Source organism: Nicotiana attenuata, unplaced genomic scaffold (assembly GCF_001879085.1).
Source record: "Nicotiana attenuata strain UT unplaced genomic scaffold, NIATTr2, whole genome shotgun sequence".
Classification (NCBI taxonomy): domain Eukaryota; kingdom Viridiplantae; phylum Streptophyta; class Magnoliopsida; order Solanales; family Solanaceae; genus Nicotiana; species Nicotiana attenuata.
Window position 1 is genome coordinate 641,920 of NW_017670355.1, and position 8,454 is coordinate 650,373.

Genomic DNA, 8,454 nt, shown 5'->3' on the forward strand with positions numbered 1-8,454 from the left:
TCGCCAAGAAAAGAATCTTCATCAACTTCCCAGTGACACAAAGATGTGCCACTGGAAAGTAGGGGGACTACCTGTATAGGGTAAATCGATTTATACTAAATATTCAAATGATAGAGAGACACGTGAAAATGGAGGCAGACGGAAGATGAAGCGAGTGGAAACTAAGGCCGAGGACAACAGCTTCAGTTGGCACCTGGTAGATCCCGAAGGGAACATAGCCAATGCGAGCAAACAAATATTTGTCACCAGATAATATTTAATGAAGAATATTCCTCGGTATTAAATACAAAGCCGTTGCAGAGAATTTTGGCATTCATGACCTGCCATTACATATTCATCAATGACCCTCATTATTGTCATTTAAGAGGGACTTAATCCTAGGACCTTGTTTCTTAGGTATAGCTATAAATAGTGACTTCAACAACCATTGTAACAAACGAAGTCTCCGGAAAAACTTATGCTACACACTATTCCCAAGCTAAATAACAATTTATTTTCTGTGTAATATTGTTCTTATCAATGTCTTTGGAAGCCCTGCTCCCGTAACCAGGCTACCTGATGTTTATTTCGATTTCAACACTAAATCTTACACTTCAATTAATTTACTTATCATTTCGGGATCAAATCGATTCGTTTGTTTATAAATCACTATAAATCTAATTGTACCATTTTACGGGTAAACACTCGACCAAACCAATGAGTCAAGGCTCTTTCTTGTTTACATAATTAATAATAAATTTTATTCATTGTTTCTATTCTATAAGTACCGATAACGGTGATGATAAATCTACATTGCAGACCAAAAAAAGAATAACATAACATAACATGAAGCAAAAGTATGCAATTCAACTGCTGCTCTGTCTGCTACAACATCGATCATTATATGTAGACTATGGGAGAGGTAGACATAAGCGTTACCATCAAACTACCAATCTCATCTAATTAGAAATACTAATTTTAAGATACGCGCTTTGCGCGTGTTTTTCATATCAATGAATGATTTCTTTTTATAAAATCACATAAATAGTATCGTACGATATGTTTAAACTATACAAAGTGTAACTTTCTAAAAATATGTTTGTAGATCCATTTAGCTAGCTCAATGAAGGATAAAATTATACCACATGGAAGTTCTCTAAGTTTTTTAGAAATATCTCGTCAAAATCATTATTATTTGTATGCTTTAATATTGAAAAAAAAAACTTTTATCACGATAATTTTTCAAACAATATAAATAAAAAATTTGAATCTTTTTCTTTTAGAAATATGGAAATGAAGAGGTTAGCCTATAAAAAAATTAATAAGTTATATATAAATTGTAAAATGACTAATATTAAGTTAATATTTTACAAGAATAGGCCTTTAAAATTTTCATATTATGCATAAATTTTAAGATGGTCAAAATGAGTTAAAAAAATATATGTAGTCAAAATATGGACTACATTTTAATGACATAAGTATCATTTTCAAAAAAATAATTATATAAATTCACGTATATTTCCTTCGAGAGAAAGTGAACATGGAATCTTGAATTGCTTTACCAAATTCAAATATGTTCTTGCCCTTTTGTTTTTTGAGCTTAATATGTATTGCTAATTATATCAAATCTCTATGTATTTAGATCGGGACAAAGAATTCCAAGCTGCCAACAAATCTTTCAAAGATTTCTTGAGAAAAAAGACCCCAAAAAAAGGATTTAATTAAATATTCAACTTATCTCAGGTGCTATCGGTGAAACTTGATATATAAGTGCCTAATTTGTAGGCCTATGTACAATAAAAATTTGTTATAAACTAATTGTTTGATTCATATAAGGTAATGTTTTAATCAATTTTAAAATCCTAAATATTAGTATTTCTTATCTAGTTGAATAAGGAAAGATTTTATGACCAAAATTTTAGTTAATTTTAAAGTGCTAAAAATTACTCCCTCTATTCCAGTTTATGTGAACTTATTTTCTTTTTGGTTCATTCCAATAAGAATGACTCCTTTCTAAATTTGGTAACAATTTAGCTTAAACTTACAATTCTACCCTTAATGAGAATATTTTATAAGCACGTTAACACTTTGGGCCCCTTTTTAACTTGTTTAGAACCACAAATTCCAAAAGTCTTCATTTTGTCTTAAACTCTGTGCCCAGTCAAACAGGTTCACATAAATTGGAACGGAGGGAGTAAGAATTAACTTAAATTACAATCTCATCAAATAAAATTCAATTTTAAGAGGTAAAAAGACGAACGACGCTAAAGAGTTTCGTGCTTTTAATATAGTATATATATATATATATATATATATATATATATATATATATAAGATGAAAGGCGCACCTCAATATGTTCCAAAGGTACAGTAACTGATGCCATAGCACAGTCCTACTAAGAAAAGAACAACGATTCAGTAACTAAGGAGACCTTGAGAATTTAATTATTTCTTATGGCTCCAAATCATTTATCTGTTGGACTCGGCGATTTCACTTCACTCACTGTTTTCTACCATTCTTCCACGAAATTACATACAATCACAAAGAATCTTGAACGGGCACTATGGATCTTTTGCTTTGATAATAGGCAACACACATTCTTCTATGCCTTACTTGCTACTGATTTCATTGGTCGCAAGTGCCCTTGCCTATTTCCTTACTGGATTTCAAAATGGATTTAGCCATTTCATCTACTTTACTTTGGTCCTTTTCACTTGTATGATGATAGTCGAAAGCGTAATATGATGAACATTGCAACTCTGGTGCCTAATTTTCTCATGGGCATTGTAATAGGTGCATCAATAGAAGGACTAATGATATTAAGCGGTGGTTGTTTTCAATTACCTAATGAATTGCCTAAACTTATTTGGAAGTACCTATTGTACTACATTTTACGAAGGGAAACAATCAGACAATTAGTGGAGAAGAAGTCTTAAGAGATAGATGGCAAGTAGAAATGGAATACTCAAAGTGGGCAGATCTTGCCATTCTCGTAGGAATGTTAATTTTGTATCGTCAGTTATTCTTCCTGATAATCAAGACAAATGAAAAGGTTATGCATGTAGTGAAAGGATGATCCATTTCAAATCTATCAAACCAAAGTAGACAAATTATGGCCAAGTCCCTAGCCGCCTCAGTCCTCACCTGTCAATGGACTCACTTCATCTACTGAAATTCCCACCAATAATGTATAAGATATAGTTCTTTCCTGGGGATTTCTGGTAGTACTTTTTGAGTTTTTTTAAACTCTCTCTGTAGTAGTAGAATAGATTCAGATGAAAGGGTTCACAAGAAATATGATTGTGTTTCCTTTTCCGAATGTAAACCAGTGGTAATGTAGTTTCAAGATTTTGCTGAACTCGTCAATTATGCTTAATTAACTGTAATACCCCAACACTCAAGCCTGTAATTCTACTGATTTATATAAACTTATTATGAAGTTGTTACATGAAATTTTGTTTTGAGGTTGAGGGGAGTTGAACAAGTGCTTTATGAACTGTGCTCCACTTCTGCTAAGCATAAACGGTATATGCTGAGTTCTTTTGGGGAGCATGAATACCAAGTTTGAAAATTGTTTAAAGATAACACGTTTTCAAGATTGTTAAAACTAGTGCAAGTTCTGACAATAGCTTAAAACTAAGAAGTCATTATGCTTTCAAAATAATATGAAAGTCAAGCTTTAATAGTAGTAAAGAAAGAAAGAAAAGCTTGTCTTTCAAAATCCTAAAAGAGAGAAGTTAAAAGAAGGGGGTAACTAGAAATAGCTTTTTTGATAACTGTAGTGTCCAGACCACCTTATGCACACCTCGACTAGTTCTACGGGATACATGCTACCTCCCATCAGCATCAAGTATCAAGTAACTCTATCCACCGGATATATGTGAAGAAATCACCTAGTGTTTTTGTCTCTGCTGGGATTCAAACTTGAGACCTCAAATTCTCAATCCATTTTATTGACCACTAGACTACACCCTTGGATGCACTAGAAATATCTATTCAAAGGAAGTATTAGCCCTCCCTTACATCATTTCCCATAACATACCTCCTACACAGCGGGCGATTGTTCCAGTCGATCATATGCTGTGAGATTCACAAAATGAGTCCCATTCGATCGTAGTTCATGCAAAAAAATTCAAAATATTCATGTTGGATTTCAAAGCGATTCAGAAGAATAAGTCACAACACATTTCTGAAGTCTTTACTGCCAAGCATGCTCTACATACAAAGGTGACTTCGGCGTTACAAACTCAAGGGTCAAACACATGAAAGAAGCTATCATATCTCTAAAAGAAAACTCATAACAGAATAAATTGACGAGGGTTCCTAAAGCATCTTTTTTATCTGCATTAATTTGAAGTTTGAAAAACATATCTATGCAATATATATATATATATATATATATATATATATATATATATATAGTAGAAAATCAGAACAAACAGAGTAAAGAGTAAAGATTGACCTTGAAATCCCGAAAACAAAACGAAAACGTGGAGAAACTTTGATATTGAATCGATTAGCAGAAACAAGAAGTCATAGGACTGCTGCCTGCTCGTCAAGTCTGTTTAGCAGAAACAAGAACAAAACCACATATCAAAGAATCCCACGTCGACACAGACGAAAAGGGGGCAACAAAAATCAAAGGATCCTGTTGACCATGCAAACAAGACATAGGTTTCGGTCATATTAAGTTACATATCTATTTCGTAGTAACAGGGAACTAGCCGCTATTTACATAATGATAATGCAGCAAGAAGAGCATAGCACAATGTAGTCACAGAAAGAAAACGATTCGAACAACTTAAGGGGCCAACTTATGTATCTATTCAGCAAATAAGCCTCAAGATGATTATTATAGATATGATTGATGATATCAATGTTTCCTCTCCATGTGAAAGCGCCAAAAAAAACCTGTACTCTTTTGAACTCTGTTTTGCCCCTTTTGTGTTTCCATTGTTGCTGCACCAGTAATTCGGGAGATAAAGATAGGAAAAAGAAAGAAAACCCTCTGATGGATTTAGAGTAACATTTGTGATAACACTGGCTACGGGGACTTTATGCGATGATTACTAGAAAGGGCTCTGCAGTTCCCAAGCTTTTGCCCAGATTGTTAAGTTTGATTGACAGAAGAAATCAAAGTAGAATTGCAAAGAAAATACAGGATAAGGAGAGAACCAAGAATCTGTAACCTAAGTGATATGGAGGAGGCCAGCACTACAGAAAACATTAGAATATATCACCAGAGAAGAGCTGTGGAGTAAAAGAGGATGATTACGGATTTGCTTTAATGGACGAGATTGGACCAAAGGAATTGTTAATGAGATTGGATTTCTCGTTTATTTCTTTGTTTACTTATTTGATGCAATGCCAAAAACATGCTATCTGAAACAACCACTTGAATCCACACAGCAATAGACCTTATAAACTAATCATGTGTCTAAACAAAGCAAACAACTATTCAGCATTCAAATAGTTTAAACTCCTCTTAAATCTGACTCAAACATCTAGATAATTTTTCAAGAATATAAACAACACAGATATATATCAAGTATCACACATCAATTAATCAAGCAGTATCGAGGAGCATACTCATGTTCACGTTGAAGCAAGGAAAACAGAGCAACGATTGAACAAATCCTAGTAAAGGAGAAACTTCACCAATTGTTTTTTGGCAGGCTCAATCTTGCGTTATTTTACATTACGGATAAAGGAACACAATCATATTTCTTGTGAACCCTTTTGTTTGCATCTTTACATATACAATAAAGACACTTAAAAAGTCTGAATAAGTATTACTAAAAACATTTAAGTTGCAAGGAATGACCTGCTATCTGGTCATACATTATCGGTGGAAATGTCATGAGATGAAGTGAGTCCATGGAGAGGCAAAGCAGGTAAGGACTTGCCCATGATTTGCCTACTTCGGTTTGATAGAATTGATGTTGAAGCTTTTATTGTATGCACAACTTTTTCATTTGTCTTAATAATCAGGAAGAAGTCTAGATGGTACACAATTAGTGTGCCTACTAGAATGGAAAGGTCTATCCACTTTGAGTATGTCATTTCTACTTGCCATTTATCTCTCAAGACATCTTCTCCACTAATTGTATGATTGTTTCCGTTCAGATTGTCAGTGAATGTTAGCCCATCAAATTCATTCTTAAACATGCCTTGGTAAGCATACTTGTGGAACGAAAGGTAGTATAATGGGTACTTCCAGATTAGTTTAGGCAACTCATTAGGTGTTTGAAAAAAACCACCACTTAATATCTGTAGTCCTTGTATTCCTGCGCCTATCACAATGCCCATGAGGAAATTGGGCACGATAGCTGCAACATTGGCCATTAGGCTCTCGACTATCATCATACTGGTGAAAAGGACCAATGCAAAGTAGATGAAATGCCCAAATCCATTTTGAAATCCAGTGAGGAAATAGGCAATGGCACCTGGAACCAGTGAAATTAGTAGCAAGTACGGCATAGAAGAAAGAGTGTTGCCAATCACAAAAGCACAACAACCATAATGCCCGTTCAAGTTTTCTCTTTGAAACACCTACATTTTCTCGAAGAAATCAAATTAATTAGTCAAGATAAAAGATTAAACAGAGAATTCGTTAGTTATGACGATGAAACAAGAATACCTTCATGTCCTCCACAAATGAAGGGAATCCACCAACTGTCATAAATGTCATAAAAGAAACAACAAAAGCCACCATTAGACCTCTTTCCTGAAAAGTTAATATTCAAAAATCTGTTATGATTCATAAATTGCGTGTTCATCTAGCAGTACTGAAATTTCTTTTGATTCCTTATCCCTATTAATTAATTGTTTATACCTCGATTGAACCATAGCTTGAGTCGACATTATAGTAGATAGAGCCAAGACCTAAAGCAATGACAACATAAGACGCGAATCGCATCCAATAGTAGCCAAGATCGCGGAACATGTTCACAGAAGACCTCCTTGTCAAAACAAGGCTTTGCGTAGTAAAGTTTGCATGGCTTCTTTTTTCCAATATTTCACCACCCTGAAAATATATAATGGCGGTTAGAGTGATTCCTTCTCATCACCTTCAAATGACCCCTCCTCCTTCCTTTCCCTTTTGGTAGTTGCTGCTTACCTGTTGACATATTTCTAAAACCTGGTTCTGAATTTTATGATATCCTTCGGATGATTTATATGAATTAAAGAGAAGATCTACCACTTCTTCTGTCGGTTTTCTTCCAGCTAAACCATGTTCGATATCCTATTAATAGGGCAATAACATTCAGTAAAAATGCAAAATTTGGCCTCAATATCATAGAAAAGGAAAGAGTATGGATACCGTTTAAAGGGTTTACCTCATAAAATCTTTGCTAATTGTTTTAAGAAAATGATCTGACGGACTCTGAAGAGCTGGGCAAGGGAAACCATTTGTCCCAAAAAACTATCATGACAACAGAAGAGATTAAAAACATACTAGCAAACTGATGAAGATTTTACATGTACTTGCACTAGTAAGCCTTTAGTAGTTCATCTAAACATACCTCAATTGCTGCACTAGCAGGTCCAAAATACACTGTTCTTCCTGAAGACATGAGGCATAGATTGTGGAAGAGGTTGAAAACTTCAGCACTGGGCTGATGAATAGATGTAATAATGGTTCTTCCCAATCTTTGGCGTGAAATTCCGCTCATCACATAATAAGATGCAGCACTGTCGAGGCCACTGGTTGGTTCATCCAGGAAGAGAAGTTTTGGTCGCGTTAGAATCTCCATGCAAAAAGTCTCCTCTTTTGTCCTCCGCTAATTCCTTTAGTGCCCCATCCTCCAATTCTTGTGTTCATTGCATCTTGCAACCCCTTCTCCTTTATAGTCTGCTCTGCTATTTGAATTTTCTCTGATTTTGTCATGGAATCTGGCAGTTGGAGTTGTGCAGAGTAGTAAACAGCTTCTTTAACAGTTAGTGTTGCCAGCAGAGTTTCATCTTGAGTCACGTATGCCTGATTTTACAGGATAAAGAGCGTTAGCATATTGTGTTGTAATAGTTCGTTAGTTAATGCTAATCGACAAAAGTTTTCTATCATTGGTACTTTAGAAAGAGTTCAATGGCCTTACACTCACTGTTTGTTTCTCTTAAAAACGCCTAATTATACACAGCCAACACATTAAAGTGTAGACCTTTTTTTTCTTTTCAGTTAAATAAAATCTAAAACCACCATCAAACCCTTCCCTCTCTCTCCACAAAGTCCTCCTCCCTCCGATGAAATTCCATTCCAGACAAGTGAGAGCAGCGTTTTGTGTTAACCAATTGAAAACTTTTGAAAATTTCCACGCTAGTTTGGGTTTCCGCTACTGATTCGAAATGAAGCCGACGTAGTGATTCGAACGGAGTTCCGCCGGGCGACGGTGGGGTACAAATGGCTAGCACGACCGGAAAAACTGAGGGAACCCCCAGGAAAGAAAGAAAGAGAAATGATAGAGAGAAAAGGAGGT

At 35.0% G+C, this 8,454-nt stretch overlaps 1 pseudogene; it reads right to left on the minus strand.

Moving 5' to 3' along the window:
- Positions 1-5,600: 5,600 nt before the first annotated feature.
- Positions 5,601-8,233, minus strand: LOC109238287 (annotated as a pseudogene).
- Positions 8,234-8,454: the final 221 nt, after the last annotated feature.